This window comes from Cetorhinus maximus, chromosome 13 (genome assembly GCF_964194155.1).
Source record: "Cetorhinus maximus chromosome 13, sCetMax3.hap1.1, whole genome shotgun sequence".
Classification (NCBI taxonomy): Eukaryota; Metazoa; Chordata; class Chondrichthyes; order Lamniformes; family Cetorhinidae; genus Cetorhinus; species Cetorhinus maximus.
The window spans coordinates 47,238,199-47,257,161 of NC_135891.1; the positions used below are offsets into that span (position 1 = coordinate 47,238,199).

General features: G+C 47.2%; 1 protein-coding gene across 3 annotated transcripts in view; it reads left to right on the forward strand.

Annotated features, from left to right (window-relative positions):
- bcas1 (brain enriched myelin associated protein 1) overlaps positions 1-18,963 on the forward strand; it is a 169,306-nt gene that overhangs the window by 103,964 nt on the left and 46,379 nt on the right. The window lies entirely within an intron of this gene.

The following is an 18,963-nucleotide window of genomic DNA, read 5'->3' on the forward strand; positions in this document are numbered from 1 at the left end:
ACATGTACAAAATTTTGTGCCAACTGTTACTCAAACAGAAGTATCAGGGAGAGATACCCCAATAAACCATAACTGCAACAAAATAATTGTTTTGAAATATCGTGCTAGTTTAAGAAATAATAAAGAACAAAAACTGAGAAGGGAGGTGTGTAATAAATAGTGATCATTTTTAGAATGCTTTGAATAATAAAATGTCTGCTGATTCAGTAAGAAAAGCTTTGTGTTAATCCTAGCACTGGCATTCTCCATTATACTGCAAGTTCTTTTCAAAACATCTGCTAGTTCCGACACAAGCACCTCATTATCCTGTGCTAGAAGCTAGTATTTCAGTAACAATAAATGATTCATTTTAATACGACATTGCTGTTCACTCAAAGTTCAACACTGCATCAATTTACAGTTTATTTTCCAAAGGCCATAAAACAATAATAGTATTTTTCAACTTTCTCCTTCGTAATTTGTTTTTCTTCTTGCAGCAGAACTGAAAGTATTCTGTTTCAAATTCCTCATGATGTGTGAACACTAAGATCATTGAAATTTAAACGTTGCTTCTTTATAACCAAGCACAAAATAAGATTGTTTATATATGGTACAACAGGAGGGTACCAAAGTGTGCTGTCTACACAAAAACCCTTATGGCAAAACGTTTGAATTTACTTTTGTGCATACTTTTGAACGTCCCAGCATGAATGCATGTTTTTCCAAGGTTTATATATGTTAAATGTTATCAACATTTATTATTTTTCTTTCAAGTCCCTGTAGACGACATTGTGTTTGGCTCACAACGGACCCCACTCACAGAGCTGGCTGAGGCATTTCATATTTTGGTGGATATTGAATTAAATTGCCTGTCTAATTAATATGCTTACTATTAATTTGCAGTTTAAATTCACAGAATATACATATCAAAGATATATACTAAAGTAATAAAAATCTACTGCTTTGTTAGCCTGGAGCAAAACTGAAGGCGTGGTGGCAGAGTTCAATTCTGGTTAAAGTAAATAATCCCCTTCTTGCTGAGATTGTGCTGTAAACCTTGGAAGAAATGTGAAGTTTTAGTGTTGCCATAAACGTATTAACTTCTCCAAATCCCATTTATATTTCTTTCTTTCACTGCATTTCCCATTCTATTCCTAGCCATCTTATCTTCTGCTGGTCAACTCATGCTTAATATGGAGTAAACATTCCTGACCCAGTCAATGCTTGAAACAACAATAAAGTTCAGCACTTCTTCTTTCCCCGTTCTTTTCAACAGCACTGCATATGTAGTAGAACAGCAACAGTTTGCATTTGTATAGCACCTTTGATGTAGAAAATAATCCCAAGGGACTTCACAGCACGGTAATTAACGTGGATGTTAAATCAAAGGGTTAGATTAGAGGCATGACATTTGCTCCAAAGGAGATGCTTTAAAGAGGAAAAGGAGATGGAGGGGTTTAGGAAAAGAATTCCAGAGAATGGGGCTTATCAAGATGAAAGCACAGCCACCAGTGTTGAGACGAAGTGGGGGGACATGCAGAAGGGGTGAGAATCAGAGGAACAAAGGTTAGGGGTAGAGGCCAGGGGCTGGGAGGGGAGGAGAGTAGAGCAGAGAATTCTGTAGGATTATGGAAGGTTATAAAGATAGGGAGGGGTAAGACCATGAAGCAGTTTGAATATGAGGACAAGAATTATATATTGAATGCATTGATGCACTGAAAACTTATGGAGCTCAGCTCGGAAAATAATAGTAGGTGAGCAACACATGGTGCAGGGTGGGTACAGGTAGCAGAGTTTTAGATAAGCTTAAATTTATGAAGGGTGGAGGCCAGCCAGGAAAGTATTGGATTAGTTGAATCTGGAGGTGGTAAAAATTGGTGAGAGTTTCAGAAGGAATGGGGCTGAGATAAGGCAGTGATAGCTGATGTTACACAGATGGAAAAATGCAGTCTTTGTGATGTAAAGGATACAGGGATCAGAAACTTAGCTCAAATAAGATATCAAGATGGCAAACTGTCTGGCTCAGCCTTAGTCAGTGACTGAAAGAGGTGGAATTAGTGATAAGGGCAGGGTTTATGGTGGAGGTCAAAGACCATGGCTTCAGTCTTCCCATAAATTGGAAGAAATTGTGGCTCATTCAAAGTGGATATTGCATCAGCTGTTGGACAAGACGGGTGGTGGAGGGATTGAGAGATTGGTGAGGTGGTGGAGATATAAAGCTGGGGATTCATTATCATACATATGGAAGACTGTGGATGATGTCGCCAAGGGATAGATGATGTAGAAGATCTGGCAAGGAAATATCCTTAGGAAACACCAGAGATGACTTGGATATTGGAAAGTGAAATAAGGGATATCCCAATGAGCGGGACAACAGAGGAAAGGCAGTGGAGGAGGATGGTGTGGCCAACGATATCAAAAGTTACAGAGAAGCTGAAGATAAGGAGGGGACTGCAGCACAGTCAAAATCACAGACAATTTTATTTCTGAATTTGGTTAAAACTATTTTGGTGCTGTGCCAGATAGGGAAATTTGATCGGACGGATTTAAATTCATAGGTGCAGGAAATATGGGCATGAATATGGGAGGTGACAAGAGTGAAGCATAATTTATTGGAGATGGGAATGATAGTTTGCAAGGGTAGAGGGAGCTTTTTGAGGTAGATGTGATAACGTAGTTTTGAAAGCAAGGAGGACAGTCCCTGAGTGGAAGGAACCATTTGGTCAGCAGTTTACTGGAATGAGATCAAGGGAGCAGGTGGCCGGTGTCATGCAGAGAGCATGATTTGGAGATAGGACAAATACTAGAGAAACATGTGCGCTCAGGGATAGGGTGGGGAGAGTCTGAGAAATGTTCGGCCTGGTGCGTGAGGAGAAGTGGGGTGTGAAGCAGCAAAGCAAGTTTAACACTTGTTCTCACTCTTAGTGACAAAGGTCTCCAGGAGCTTTTCATGTTTTGTTAAAATTAAGACTGGAGCATACAGGGAAGAGGAGTTTAAGAAGGTAGTAGAGAACAAAGCCAGCGATTATCTTTGCTCTCTCGGATATTTCTGGAATGTAGTCTGTTTTAGCAGAAAAGAGGGAATCCTAATCGTGTTTGATATGTTCCAGCTAAGCCTGACAAACATCTTAGATTCTCTCACTGTTGTGTACTGAGTTAGTCATTATCAACTAAGGTGGAGGAGCTACAGTTAGCCTCTGTGCCTCTGGTTTAGCAGAAAAAATACAAATAATCTAGTAGTGTTCCGAATTTCAGTTGTTATCCAGCAATCCCTGTTGGGAGTCCTATAAAGGCATGCAGTGCAGAAAGCTCAACATGCCTCTTAAGATATTTTTAAGGGATCTAATAATAGCATAGTTTACAATTCCTGAATTGACAAGTGTGTACCACCAACACATGGATCCAAATGAAACACATAAATGGTAGGACACTGCAATTGGACCCAAACCTAATGCAATTTACTGATGATTCTCATAATCTAGTATGGTGGTGTTGTGTTACTGATCACTCAGGGAACTAAGTTGCTGTAGCAAAACACACTTTTACATGCATGTTGTAGTCTGGAGCAATGGATGGTGATAGTAGAGGTTCCAGCATACTTTACATCATGTGACTGACCAAGAATCCTTCCCGCTCTTACTGCCTGCCTTGGCATGTGTTGAAAGGATTTGCAGGTTGACATTCAACCTGTTTGGCTATGTTATAAACTCACCTTCCTTGGCCGTCAAGTCCTGGGGTGGGACTCGAGTCTGGAGCTTCTGGCTCAGAGGTAGGAACTCTGATTCTCAAGCAATTAAACCTATTAACGGCTTTATTATGATAGTGGTCACCATATCCAACAACTTCAGGAGAGGAAGAAATGAGAGAAAGTTGGTGAGGATTTTTTAAAAATCTGATAGGCAGCCCGGTGTGTTCCCTATTACCATGAGACTTGTTAACTGCTGCAGAGCAAAGAATTTCAGAGGCAATCTCTCCCTTCAAGGCAAACTAGAGATATATTGACTCATTTCACTTCCCCGTACCTCCCAACAACAAACCCAAGAACACTTCAAAAATGTGTGAACAGATAACCCACCCACTGACTGATTTAATGCAGTTATGGTATAAACAGATATTTCAACTTAACTTAAAGTTAGTCTTCCTGAACTGCAGATACTAAAGACCTGAAGTTTTACAAGTTATCTAAAAATAAAATAAAAATGTTTTTTTTAACATATGTTGCAACCAAATCTGGAGGGTTGAATAAATTTCTCTTTGGCTTTAAGGGTTTGAATTTTTTTTTAAATTGCTATTTTTTCAATTCAGTTTGTACTTAACTGTATGTAAAGCAATATGAGGAAACAAGCCAGCCTGATCTCTTGAGTTAACAAGGAAGGAGTTAGTTTAATTGTTAAAAACTTACTTGGGTTAACAATATAAGACTTATTTAAAAGGTAAAAACACACAACGAGTCCTGCGTCTCTCTCTCTCTCTCTCTCTCACACACACACACACAAGCATGCAGAACAGAACAAGTTACAGGTTGGTGGAGGTGGAATTGATAAGAGTTGAAGTCCATAAGAAAAGAAGAAATATACGTTCCAAGGTTCCTTTGGTGGTTTTGAAATTCCGGGGTGTTACGGCTGATGTAAGATGGTTGTTTTCCTGGAGACAGTCTCTTTTAAACTGTAATCCGTATTTTTCCAAAGTAGATATTATGGCATAGGGATAAGGTCCCAAATTTGATAATAGAAGAGTGAGAGAGATGAGGTCACATTCTGTTGCCTTCTGGATGTTACTTCCTTCTGCAGACTCTTCTGCTGTAACAAACAGATAAGCGTATAATCATAGCTTTTCAGACGTGGGGTTTCGACCATGCAACAGCTGCTATTGGCACATAATAGAGGACAATCAATATTAACAAATGAGCTTCGACCTCCCATTGACAAAGCTATCAAGATGTCATTGAAGCAGGTAGCACCCTTCGTACATATTGAGTTTTGTTAGTCCTCCTTTGTTCCTGACAGTTTCTGGAGTCATGAAGTCTGCAAGCCTATTGTTGTTATGTTTTGCAGAGAGTTTCGACAATGGCAGGGGTGAAGTCCATCAAGCAGACTGCCCAGACATGTACCCTAGTAATCCACTTTCAGAGGCTGCTAGAAACCTGGCCAATTTGTGGGTCAGGTGATTTCTGCAGCAAATTTAAAACACAATGAGCTGAATTTTATGTGCCCCCGGTGGGTGTGTTTCCCGCAGCGGGGCACGTCAAATAGGGTGGGCGTCCATCCCACGACCCTCCTGCCAACCCCGAGCTTACCCCCATAATACAGGGAGCGGGCAAGTGTCAAAATCAGCAGCCTACCTTCCATATTTAAATGAATAATCAAGGGTAAATTAGGCTTATTATCAAGCACATTGACCCAGATAACATGCTGCCCATGCCAGAAAACATTTGGCATGGTCTGCCAGGTGAGAGTGGGAAGCCTGATTTTTAGCACTCAAATGCTTAAAGGGCAGAATCGTCCCAGATTTGCACTAAGTGCAGTGGCAAGCAGGGAAAATGATGTTTTACCCGCTGGCTGCAATGGTGGCTTCTCATGCCGTATCGTCCCAATCCCACTGCATTAACTATGCATTCCCGGGAAACACGCCATTTCCATGGTGGGCGGGCTATCATTCGCCCACAACATCATCACCTTGCCGCTTCAGCACTCTGGGTGCCACATCTTAAAGTGCAGCCACTTGCACACCTCTCAGTGCTTCCAGCCCAGGACTGTCACAGGGGGTGGCCCTGAAAGGGAAGAAGACTGCAGCCCCATGCTTCAGTGATGCATCCTTCGAGCACCTTTTCAATGCTGTGGAGGTCTGCCGTGATGTCCTCTACCCCCGCTCTGGCCACAGGATGGGTAGCTGCATCACCAATCCAGCATGGGATGCAGTGGCAATGGTGGTCAGCGCCAATGCCCTGCAAAAGAGGACAGCCACCCAGTGCCGCCAAAGGATGAATGGTCTCATCCATTCTGCCAGGGTAAGTCCCTCTTCTCATCTCTCTCAACTCACAGACTCACAAACCCATCGCACATCCACAGGGATCTCATACCTCAAGGGACAACACCACTAACTCACACACACCCTCACATCTCCATCAGGCTCATACCCTCATCCTCATCCTCATCCCGTCCATGGCTCCGCTCACCACACAAACATTCCATGCAGTGCCATGTATCCTGCTCACACTCTCTCCACCTGCGTTTCCATGCAGGAGAAACCTGCTCACATCAGCAGGGAGAGGTCCCAGACCAGGGGTGAAGTGACCCACATTAGGTCCCTCATTCCCCCATTGCACTGACTGGAGAGGACGTGAACTGTGCCTGCATGGATCATGAAGTCAGCAGCGGCCACCCTCTTGGATGCTCCCTGCACCAGATCATCCCTCTCTCATCACAAATGTCAGTGCTCTCTTTCCTGCTTTTGATTCTGCTGCCATGTACTAATTATCTCTGCTTCGGTTCATAGGGAGCTCTGCCAAGTGACTGACACCCTCAGCCAGCCAGTCCCTCATCTCCAGCCAAGAGGACACCGCCTCCATTGAAGAGCTGGAAATAAGCAGCCTGGAAGACCCATCACAGCGCTTACACACGCCCTACACCAGCACAGAGAGATACACCTCGGTGGCACCTAGGTCTAGAGCAGGCCTGGGTTCACAATCTGGTGGTCACTGCACGGACACATGTCTGCAGCAGGAGGAGGCAGGTTTGGCCAAGCTCCCCTGCACTCGGAGGACTGCTGCGGAAGAGGCACCTGTGAGGTCCAAGTCAGGTGAGGAGCCTCTCATTCTTCCAACATCCTGGAGAGTCAGCAAAAGACGGTGGAACATCACACACAGCTGTTGTAAATCCTCAACAGAGTGTCACAGAATCAGAGGTGTGCGTTCATCAGCTCTCTGATGAAGTGGTGCCCACATGTGCGCATATGGAGGTCTACATGGGAAGGATGGAGGTCTACATGGGAAGGATGGCGGATGCCATAGAGACCTTGGTCCAGCAGAACACGGAAATGTGTGCAAACCTGCGCTCCATTGTGGGAGTCATGGGTGAGTTCCTGCAGTGGCAACGCAGGAGGGAAACAGGGCAGCTCCACGTCCCTCCAGGTGCTCCTTCCCCTCAAGGAGTCAGGCCGGGGCCCCCGGGTACCTGAAGGGAAGTGGAGCGGCACCTGGACACCCCTGGATCATTCACTCAGGAATCTCGAAGGCTGTCCTCTCCCTCCGAGTCCCCTTTGCCTGTGACTGCCTAAACCTCACCCTCTGTCATCCCAGAGGGAACAGCTGGCCAATGAGTGATGCTGGAGGGAGAAGTGTTTTTGTGGCAGGGCCTTTCGGAGCTTCGTGCAAGTACTCTCCCACACATGTGGATCCTTCACATATCACACTCATCTCAATATCCTGAGTGTTTTCAATGCTGCCTGCTGGGGTTCGCTTTCAGCTGTCCGTCTGAGCTGACCTGCATCTCCGCCCACCCAATGATCACACTCCCATGCAGCACCTGATCTCTCCCATCACGACTATCGTTTCATTTTCGATTTAGACAGCATGGTCTTGATTCAGTTTTTCGGGCGCTCCCCCATCTTTTCCCCTTACATCTTCCTCCACCCTTAGTCCTTCCCCCTTCCCGACTCCTTCCTTCAGCCTTACTTCCCCATGTTTCCACACCCCATCCTCCCTGCCAAACTCCCCCCACTCCACACTCCTTCCTCCCCACCAGACTCCCCCCCTATCTGCACTCCTTCCTCCTCACCGGGCTCCCCCTTCTCCACACTCCTTCATCCCCACCGGACTCTCCCCTATCCGCACTCCTTCCTCCCTTCAAACTCCTTCTCTTACACCTTTCACCCCCCCCTTACACCTACCTCCCCAGTTGCCATCCTCTTCCCTGTCACTCCCTCCTCCCTGTACTCCCTCCCCATTCCCAACTCACCCCCCGACAACTTCATTTCCCCCTCCCAACCTCACCCCATCCTGACACCTTCATTCCCCCCTCCTTACCTCACGCTATCCTGACACCTTCATACGTACGAACACACGAATTAGGAGCAGCAGTAGGGTGCTTGGTCCCTCGAGCCTGCCCTTGACATTAAGGCCACATTTGGCAGAGCGTGGCATCAAGGAGCCCTACCGAAACTGGGGTCAATAGGAATCAGGGGGAAACTCTCCACTGGTTAGAGTCATAGCTAGCACAAAGGAAGATGGCTGTGGTTGTTGGAGGTCAGTCATCTCAGATCCAGGACATCACCACCTCAGGATAGTGTCCTCCACCCAACCATCTTCAGCTGCTTCATCAATGATCTTCCTTCCATCATAAGGTCATATGTGGGGATGCTCACTGATGATTGCACAATTTGCATGATGTTCAGTGCCATTCGTGACTCCTCAGATACTGAAACAGTCCATATCCAAATGCAGCAAGACCTGGACAATATCCAGGCTTGGGCTGACAAGTGACAAGTAACATTTGTGCCACACAAGTTGAGGCAATGACCATCTCCAACAAGAGAGAATCCAACCATCACCCCTCGATGTTCAATGGCGTTACCATCACTGAATCCCCCACTATCAACATTCTGGGGATTACCATTGACCAGAGACTGAACTGGACTAGCCATATAAATTCTGTGGCTACGAGAGCAGGTCAGAGGCTAGGAATCCTGTGACGAGTAACCCGCCTCCTGACTCCCCAAAGCCTGTCCACCATCTACAAGGCACAAGTCAGGGCTGTGATGGAATACTCTCCGCTTGCCTGGATGAGTGCAGCTCCCACAACACTCAGGAAGCTTGACACCGAACAGGACAAAGCAGCCCACTTAAATGGCACCACATCCGCAAACATTCACTCCCTCCACCACCGACGCACAGTAGTAGCAGTGTGTACCATCTACAAGATGCGCTGCAGGAATTCACCAAGGCTCCTTCAACAGCACCTTCCAAACCCACGACCACTACCATCTAGAAGGACAAGAGCAGCAGATACATGGGAACACCATCACCTGGAAGTTCCCCTCCAAGTCACTCACCATCCTGACTTGGAAATATATCACTGTTCCTTCACTGTCGCTGGGTCAAAACCCTGGAACTCCCTTCCTAACAGCACTGTGGGTGTCCCTACACCACATGGACTGCAGCGGTTCAAGAAGGCAGCTCACCACCACCTTCTCAAGGGCAACTAGGGATGGGCAAGAAATGCTGGCCCAGCCAGCGAAGTCCATATCCCATGAATGAATTCTTTTTAAAAATTAGTCAAGCATGATTTCCCCTTTACAAAACTATGCTGACTCTGCCTGATTGCCATGAATTTTTCTAAGTGTCCTGCTATAACATCTTTAATAGTCGTTTCTAACATTTTCCCTATGACAGATACTAGGCTAACTGGCCCCTCCCAACCTCACCCCACCCTGACACCCCCATTCCCCCCACTAAACCTCACCCATTCCTGACACCTTCATTCCCCCTCTCCCAACCTCACCCCATCCTGACATCTCTTCCTCTCCCAGATGATCCTGGACCTCCTCTCCCATCCCCCAATACATCTTCCTCTCCCAAACACAGCCGGACCTTCCTCTGAACCCATGAGTAGACCCTCAATGGTGGCTTTCCAACTTCCGTGGGATGCTTTGCAGCAGAGACATGAGAATCCACCCAGCATGCCATGGATATTCCTCCAGTGTTTCTGTCGGGCTCCAGCATCTTCTGCTCCTCAGATGTCCGCAATGTGGGCAAGGCCCTGGCGGTAAGTCCTGACTTCTGCACGTCACACTTGTCAAGATGTGTCCTGCACCGGCATGCAATCACGCTGACGTGAATAGATGATCCAGCAGGCAGGGGAATGAGTCTGGTGGGCTGGCCTGACAGTGATATGCAGATGAATTACAATGAGGTTCCCGACGTCCAAAGGTGGGAAATGCAGCCCACCATCGATGGGGTGAGCAGACGATCACAAACTGCTTTCATGACTCTGTGAAGCCGATTTTTGGCTTTCTCGCCATACCTTGCGCTCATGCCGCTGAGCACACCCGCACAAGCGGACACGGACCATTGCGCCCAATGCATGGAAACGAAGCGGGGGATGAGGGCCGCTCTTCGGGGGCTGCCCTTTGCTGATCGCAGGTCAGCCCCCCCTTAGGTCAAACTTCCTACCCGCTACCTCCCTTAAAACTGCCCCTCCATCTCCACCCCCCTCCCCGCCACCACTCCTCTCCCTAACCTACGCAAACCCTCTTGGCCAAAGGCTCCAGACTTAACTGCTCTGGGGATCCATGGGCCTTGATAGTCATCTCCTTCTCCTGCATTCCTGGCAGCAGCTACTGATGCCTTCCTGGATTGGCCGGCAGCTCCAGAAGGCAGGACTTCCTCCGCAGTGATGGACAGAAGTCCCACTCGGCCATCGTTATTCCGTCCTTCAGTACTCTATGGCTGCAGGGCAGGTCAGTGTGGAGCACATCGGCTCCACACCAGTGTTGTTGATTCTTGGGGACCGGAGGGCATGCCATCCATTTTTTGTGGGTAGATGTTATTTAATAATTTTGGCCAGAGGACACTGTGATGGTATGCAGGAAATAGATTCAAAGGTGGCAAATTGTAGAGCAACTGAGCCTGAGTATCTGCTCATGGACAGCTTGCCCAGAGCAAAGGGGCCCTAGATATCGCCTCCCTTCCTAATCTTCCTCTTTGTAGCTCCAGGGTAGCTTCCGAATGTATGTTGGGAAGAGATGTGCCCTAATGTTGTGGATGGAGCTGCAGACTACCTTGAATTTGGAAACATGTATGTCCTGACTGTATGATGCTAACCACGTAGAGGTGGCAGGGAGCATTCCAGCTGGCATCTTTAAAGTTTTGGGCCTCTGTCACACCTGCACCAGTGGTGCTACAGAGTCAAATTTTATATCCATGGGATCTTTTGAACTTCAGTTCAATGGGAATCAAAGTTGATGGAATAAATCTGCTGTCTGTCCAAAGCTGCTGCCAGGAATCCCAAACCATTTTCATTCTCTTTTTTGCATCAATTGAATGCCGCTGGCAAGTTAAAGGTGCCCCACTGCCCAGTTTGACAGTTGTGGGAGGGTAGGCAATCGACCAGGTTCCACGCTGAGTCATTGGCAGCTTGGGCCTGGCTTGGGAAGATCCAATCTGAGAGCATTAAGCATGCTTAAGATGGCAGTGGGCCCCAGTATATTTGTGGAACCAGATGGAACATTCTTGCTTCCCTGGCTGCACAACAATTCTCCCTCCAGAAATTCTGGGCTTTCTCTTGATCAGTTGAGTTTTCAAGGAATGCTGGTTAGGCTACTTACCACCTGCTTCAAAGGGACAGAGTATGCTGAACACATGCCTCACATATTTGTACAAGAAAATTGTAAATGGAGCCTTGTGACCATCTTAGGACGTAGAAGGGTTGTAGAGATGAGCCAGGGAACTACAGACCAGTGAGTCTCATGTCAGTGGTAGGGAAACTATTGGAGAAAATTCTGAAGGAGAGAATCTACCTCCACTTAGAGAGGCAAGGTTTGATCAGGGATAGTCAGCATGGCTTTGTCAGAGGGAGGTCATGCCTAACAAATTTGATTGAATTTTTTTAAGAGGTGACCAAGTGTGTAGATGAGGGTAGTGCAGTTGTTGTAGTTTATATAGATTTCAACAAAGTCTTTGACAAGGTCCCACATGGGAGACTTATAAAGAAGGCAAATGCACATACAGGGTAATTTGATAAGATGGATTCAAAATTGGCTTAGTTGTAAGAGACAGAGGGTAATGACAGTAGGCTGCTTTAGTGACTGGAAGCCAGTATCCAGTGGCAAACTGCAGGGATCTGTGCTGGGTCCCTTATTATTTGTCATTTATATAAACAACATAGATGACTATGTGGGGGCTAGGATTAGTAAGTTTGCGGATGATACAAAGATTGGCCGGGTGGTTAGCAGTGAGGTTGAGTGTCTTGGACTACAGGAAGATATAGATGGGATGGTCAAATGGGCAGATAAGTGGCAGATGGAATTTAACCCTGAAAAATGTGAGGTGATACACTTTGGAATGAGTAATTTGACAAGGAAGTATTCAATGAACGGCATGACACGAGGAAGTTCTGAGGAACAAAGGGACCTTGGCATGTGTGTCCATAGAACCCTGAAGGCGGAGGGGTATGTTAGTGGGGTGGTGAAAAAGGCATATGGGACACTTGCCTTTATCAATCAAGGCATAGAATACAAAAGTAGGGAGGTCATGTTGGAGTTGTATAGAACCTTGGTGAGGCCACAGCTGGAGTACTGTGTGCAGTTCTGGTCGCTACATTATAGGAAGGATGTGATGCACTGGAGGGGGTGCAGAGGAGATTCACCAGGATGTTGCCTGGGATGAAACATTTAAGTTATGAAGAAAGGTTGGATAGACTTGGGATGTTTTCGTTGGAGCAGAGAAGACTGAGGGGCAACCTGATTGAGGTGTACAAGATTATGAGGGGCATGGACAGGGTGGATAGGGAACAGCTGTTCCCCTTAGTTGAAGGGTCAGTCACAAGGGGACATAAGTTCAAGGTGAGGGGCAGAAGGTTTAGGGGGGATGTGAGGAAAAACTTTTTTACCCAGAGGGTGGTGATGGTCTGGAATGCACTGCCTGGGAGGGTGGTGGAGGTGGGTTTCCTCACATCCTTTATAAAGTACCTTGATGAGCACTTGGCACGTCATAACATTCATGGCTATGGGCCAAGTGCTGGTAAATGGGATTAGGTAGGTAGATCAGGTGTTTCTCACATGTCGGTGCAGACTCGATGAGCCGAAGGGCCTCTTCTGCACTGTGTGATTCTGTGACTTTGGTTTGCATGTTTAAGGTGCTTATGTTCCTGCATTAACAGGCCCATGTGCCCTTTCACTTTGATGTTCAGCTGCCAACTGCTCTTTTTAGAAGCATGCGGCCAACAGTTGAAAATCGCCCCCCATGTGTCTCTCATTGGATCTCACTGAATCAGTCATAGTTTGAGAACTTTTATCATTTGCATGGAGCAAAGGGACAAACATTGTTCCTGTTAGTCAGAAACATTTTGCATATTATTTGCATTCACCTGACTTTAAATGAGTTCTGACAAGTTTCTTGTTAATAATTTATTAAGTGTCATCTGCTCAGTTCTGACATGTAAAGTCCAGTTGCAAGATCATAAATTATAGTTTAGCCTTTCACATAATCTCAAAATATATAAATGTTTGTATTAAGTGGATTGAAGTTACCTTTCCAGTTGTCAAATAGATAACTATACAGCCTGATGTAGTGCAGATATTCGAATACCTAAAGAATCTCAGGTTCAATCTGCTGCTTCTGCTACATTAATTAATTTTAACCGAGGCAACAATTGGAGTGCTGTTGAATCATGCACATCAGTGGATGTTAGATGAGGTTACATTGGGCTTCACTCTAATGCCCCCAATGCAATAACCATGGGTGAAGGGGTGGAAAGGGAATCCAGGGAAAGGGAGGCCCTGCCTCCTCCAATCCAGAGGAAACCTAAAAAAAATTTGAAACATATCTCCTGGACCAATTCTGTCCCATCCATACCAAACAGGTTTGATCTAATGGCGAATCCATTACTGTTCCCCTGCTCAAGCCCTCAGCTATAAAAGTAGATCAGGCCCCGATAACATAATCCTTACCTCAATTTACAAATGGGCCCAACTAGGGTCCATTGTTCTGCTCCCCCCAAAAGAATAGGTTGCTGTTTAAACTGGATGGGAAGTTACTATGACTGGAGAGAGTACATTCTTCCCCTCATTTTAACTGCACCCCCTCAGCTTGGTTTTTGTCAAAACTGGGGCCGCAGACAATGAAGTGTATTCAGCGATTTGAAGTGACTGTTTCTATCAGTGATGTTGGCAATGCAGTTAGAAGCCCCAGCCGTTTTTATAGTTTAGCCTTATTTGAGTTTCATAAGCTCACACATCCAAAGCCACTTTCCAATTAGGGAAGGAGGGGGAGTTGAGGATTATCAGATCAGCCGTGATCTCATTGAATGGCAGAGCAGACTCAATGGGCCAAATGGCCTACTTCTGTTCCTATGTCTTATGGTCTTATGGATTACTCTGTAAATACCAGCTGGCCTAGGTAGGTTAAGTGGGGAAAGGCGATTGAGGGGCAGTCATGCGCTGTAATGAATGGATTTTTTTAGGACCACCAATGCTCCTCCTGACACCACAAAAAGATTTCAAATCTCGGACTCACTTTTGAGTGGCCTGTAGCAGTTCTGTTAAGGTTAGGCCAGCTGAACAAGAAGTTACCAATGCTCAGGCGATGCATAGCACACACTTCATCTATTGGTATTTCTTATGCCCCCAATTTTCACGGGCTAACGAGGCTCCTGTCTATTCCTGGAGTGACGCTGGTCAGCCCATTTCAAGGCACTCACCAAACTCATGGTGACACAGATAAAAGCAAAATACTGCGGATGCTGGAAATCTAGAACAAAAACAAAAATACCTGGAAAAACTCAGCAGGTCTGACAGCATCTGCGGAGAGGGAAACAGTTGACGTTTCGAGTCCATATGACCCTTCGTCGGAACTAAGACATATAGAAATGAGATGAAATATAAGTTAGTAGAAGGGGGTGGGACAGGAGAGCTCGATAGGGGGCCAGTGATAGGTGGAGGCCAAGAAGAGACTGCCAAAATGTCATAGACAAAAGGACAAAGGGGTGTTGACGGTGGTGATATTATCTAAAAGATGTGCTAATGGGGACATTAAGGGAAGCAAGCTAGTGGCAGATGGCCCTAATGCGGGTGGGGTGGAGGGAAGGGATCAAAATGGGCTAAAAGGTGGAGATGAAACAATAGATCAAAATAAATTTAAAAATAGGAGGGAAGAGAAAAAATTAGTTGTAAAAAAAAAACAAAAAAAAATGTTTTTAAATTATAAATTATTGGAAAAAGGGGGATCGGAAAGGGGGTGGGGATGGAGGAGAGAGTTCACGATCTGAAATTGTTGAACTCAATATTAAGTCCTGAAGGCTGTAAAGTGCCTAGTCGGAAGATGGGGTGCTGTTCCTCCAGTTTGCGTTGAGCTTCACTGGAACATTGCAGTAGGCCAAGGACGGACATGTGGGCATGAGAGCAGGGTGGCGTGTTGAAATGACAAGCGACAGGGAGGTCTGGGTCATGCTTGCGGACAGACCAAAGGTGTTCCGCAAAGCGGCCACCCAGTCTGCGTTTGGTCTCTCCAATGTAGAGGAGACCGCATTGGGAGCAGCGAATGCAGTAGACTAAATTGAGGGAAGTGCAAGTGAAGTGCTGCTTCACTTGAAAGGAGTGTTTGGGCCCTTGGACGGTGAGGAGGGGGGAAGTAAAGGGGCAGGTGTTGCACCTTCTGCAGATGCATGGGAAGGTGCCATGGGAGGGGGTTGATGGAGGAGTGGACCAGGGTGTACTGGAGGGAACGATCCCTGTGGAAAGCTGCGGGGGGGGGGGGGGGGGCGGGGGGAGTGGTGAAGGGAAGATGTGTTTGGTAGTGGCATCATGCTGGAGTTGGCGGAAATGGCGGAGGATGATCCTTTGAATGCGGAGGCTGGTGGGGTGATAAGTGAGGACAAGGGGGACCCTATCATGATTCTTGGAGGGAGAGAAAGGTGTGAGGGCGGATGCGTGGGAGATGGGCCGGACACGGTTGAGGGCCCTGTCAACCACTGTGGGTGGAAAACCTTGGTTAAGGAAGAAGGAAGACACTGTTTTTGAAAGTGGCATCATCAGGACAGATGTGACGGAGGCAAAGGAACTGAGAGAATGGGATGGAGTCCTTACAGGAAGCAGGGTGTGAGGAACTGTAGTTGAGGTAGCTTTGGGAGTCGGTAGGCTTGTAATGAATATTGGTGGACAAGTCTATCACCAGAAATTTAGACTGAGAGGTCAAGGAAGGGAAGGGAAGTGTCAGGGATGGACCACGTGAAAATGATGGAGGGGTGGAAATTGGAAGCAAAATTAATAAATTTTTTCCAAATCCAGACAAGAGCATGAAGCAGCACCGAAGCAGTCATCGATGTACCGGAGAAAGAGTTGTGGGCGGGGGCCTGAGTAGGACTGGAACAAGGAATGTTCCACGTACCCCATAAAGAGACAGGCATAACTGGGGCCCATGCAGGTACCCATAGCCACACCTTTTCTTTGGAGGAAGTGAGACGAGTTTAAGGAGAAATTGTTCAGTGAGAGAACAAGTTCAGCCAGGCGGAGGAGAGTGGTGGTGGATGGGGATTTTTCGGGCCTCTGTTCGAGGAAGAAGCGGAGAGCCCTCAGACCATCCCGGTGTGGGATGGAGGTGTAGAGGGATTGGACGTCCATGGTGAAGAGGAGGCGGTTGGGGCCAGGGAACTAGAAATTGTTGATATGATGTAGGGCATGAGAGGAATCGTGGATGTAGGTGGGAAGAGACTGGACAAGGGGAGAGAGAATGGAGTCAAGATAGCAAGAAATGAGTTCCCTGGGGCAGGAACAGGCAGACATGATCAGTCTGCTGGGACAGTCCTGTTTGTGGATTTTGGGTCGGAGGTAGAAGCGGGCAGTCCAAGGTTGGGAGACTATGAGGTTGGAAGCTGTGGAGGGAAGATCTCCAGAGGATATGAGGTCATTGACTGTCCTGGAAACAATGGCTTGATGTTCAGTGGTGGGGTCATGGTCCAGGGGGAGGTAGGAGGATGTGTCTGCGAGTTGATGCTCAGCCTCTGCGAGGTAGAGGTCAGTGCGCCAGACAACAACAGCACCACCCTTGTCAGCGCGTTTGATGACAAAATCAGGGTTGGACCTGAGAGAACGGAGTGTGGCAAGTTCAGAAAGAGACAGGTTAGAGTGGGTGAGAGGAGCAGAGAAATTGAGATGACTGATGTCACGCCGACAGTTCTCAATGAAAAGATCAAGAGCGGGTAAAATTCCAGAGGGAGGGGTCCAGATGGAGGGAGAATATTGGAGGCGGATAAAAGGATCCATTGAACGGGTAGAGGACCCCTGCCCAAAGAAGTGAGCATGGAGACGAAGGCGGCAGAAGAAGAGTTCAGCATCATGCTGAGCCCGAAATTCATTGAGGTGAGGGCGTAAGGGTATGAAACTGAGTCCTTTGCTGAGCACTGAACGTTCAGCATCGGAGAGGGGAAGGTCAGGGGGTATGGTGACTACATGGCTGGGGCTGGAATTGGAAGACGGGATGGGGACAGAGGGACGGGCAGGGGTGGAGGGTCCTAGATGGGCGTTGGTGTCGATGAGTTGTTGGAGCTTGCGTTCCTTTGCATCTAAAAGAAAAAGACAAAGTTTCTTGTTGAGGCGTCGGATGAGACGAAGAATAAAATGAAACTGGGGGCAAGTACAGCTTAGAAATAGGGTGCATCTGTGCTGCTGGAGGGAGAGGTCAAGTGTGTTCATATGGCGGTGCAAGGCACTGAGTGTGGATCTTGGGATGCGACGAGAACAGCAGTCCGAGGAGCATTGTATGTCCTGGAGATACCTGTAATCCTGGGTGGGTTCGAAACATGAGGGGTGGAATCCACGTGGGGTAAGGAGAGTTATGAGTACCCGCATAGGCCCCAGTTATGCCTGTCTCTTTATGGGGTATGTGGAACATTACTTGTTCCAGTCCTACTCAGGCCCCCTCCCACAACTCTTTCTCCGGTACATCGATGATTACTTCAGTGCTGCTTCATGCTCTCGTCTGGATTTGGAAAAAATTTATTAATTTTGCTTCCAATTTCCACCCCTCCATCATTTTCACGTGGTCCATCACTGACACTTCCCTTCCCTTCCTTGACCTCTCAGTCTAAATTTCTGGTGATAGACTGTCCACCAATATTCATTACAAGCCTACCGACTCCCACAGCTACCTCAACTATAGCTCCTCACACCCCACTTCCTGTAAGGACTCCATCCCATTCTCTCAGTTCCTTTGCCTCCGTCGCATCTGTTCTGATGATGCCGCTTTCAAAAACAGTTCTTCTGACATGTCTTCCTTCTTCCTTAACCGAGGTTTTCCACCCACGGTGGTTGACAGGGCCCTCAACCGTGTCCGGCCCATCTCCCACGCATCCGCCCTCACACCTTCCTCTCCCTCCCAGAACCATGATAGGGTCCCCCTTGTCCTCACTTATCACCCCACCAGCCTCCACGTTCAAAGGAACATCCTCCGCCATTTCCGCCAGCTCCAGCATGATGCCACTACCAAACACATCTTCCCTTCACCCCCCCTGGCAGCTTTCCGCAGGGATCGTTCCCTCCAAGACACCCTGGTCCACTCCTCCATCGCCCCCTACTCCTCAATCCCCTCCCATGGCACCTTCCCATGCAACTGTAGAAGGTGCAACACCTGCCCCTTCACTTACCCTCTCCTCACCGCCCAAGGGCCCAAACACTCCTTTCAAGTGAAGCAGCATTTCACTTGCACTTCCTTCAGTTTAGTCTACTGCATTCGCTGCTCCCAATGCGGTCTCCTCTACATTGGAGAGACCAAACACAGACTGGGTGACCGCTTTGCGGAACGCCTTTGGTCTGTCCGCAAGCATGACCCAGACCTCCCTGTCGCTTGGCACTTCAACACGCCACCCTGCTCTCATGCCCACATGTCCATCCTTGGCCTGATGCATTGTTCCAGTGAAGCTCAACGCAAACTGGAGGAACAGCACCTCATCTTCCGACTAGGCACTCTACAGCCTTCCAGATTTAATATTGAGTTCAACAACTTCAGATCATGAACTCTCTCCTCCATCCCCACCCCCTTTCCGATCCCCCTTTTTCCAATAATTTATAATTTAAAAACATTTTTTTTTGTTTTTTTTAACAACTAATTTTTTCTCTTCCCTCCTATTTTTAAATTTATTTTGATCTATTGTTTCATCTCCACCTTTTAGCCCATTTCGATCCCTTCCCCCCACCCCACTCGCACTAGGGCCATCTGCCACTAGCTTGCTTCCCTTAATGTCCCCATTAGCACATCTTTTAGACAATATCACCACC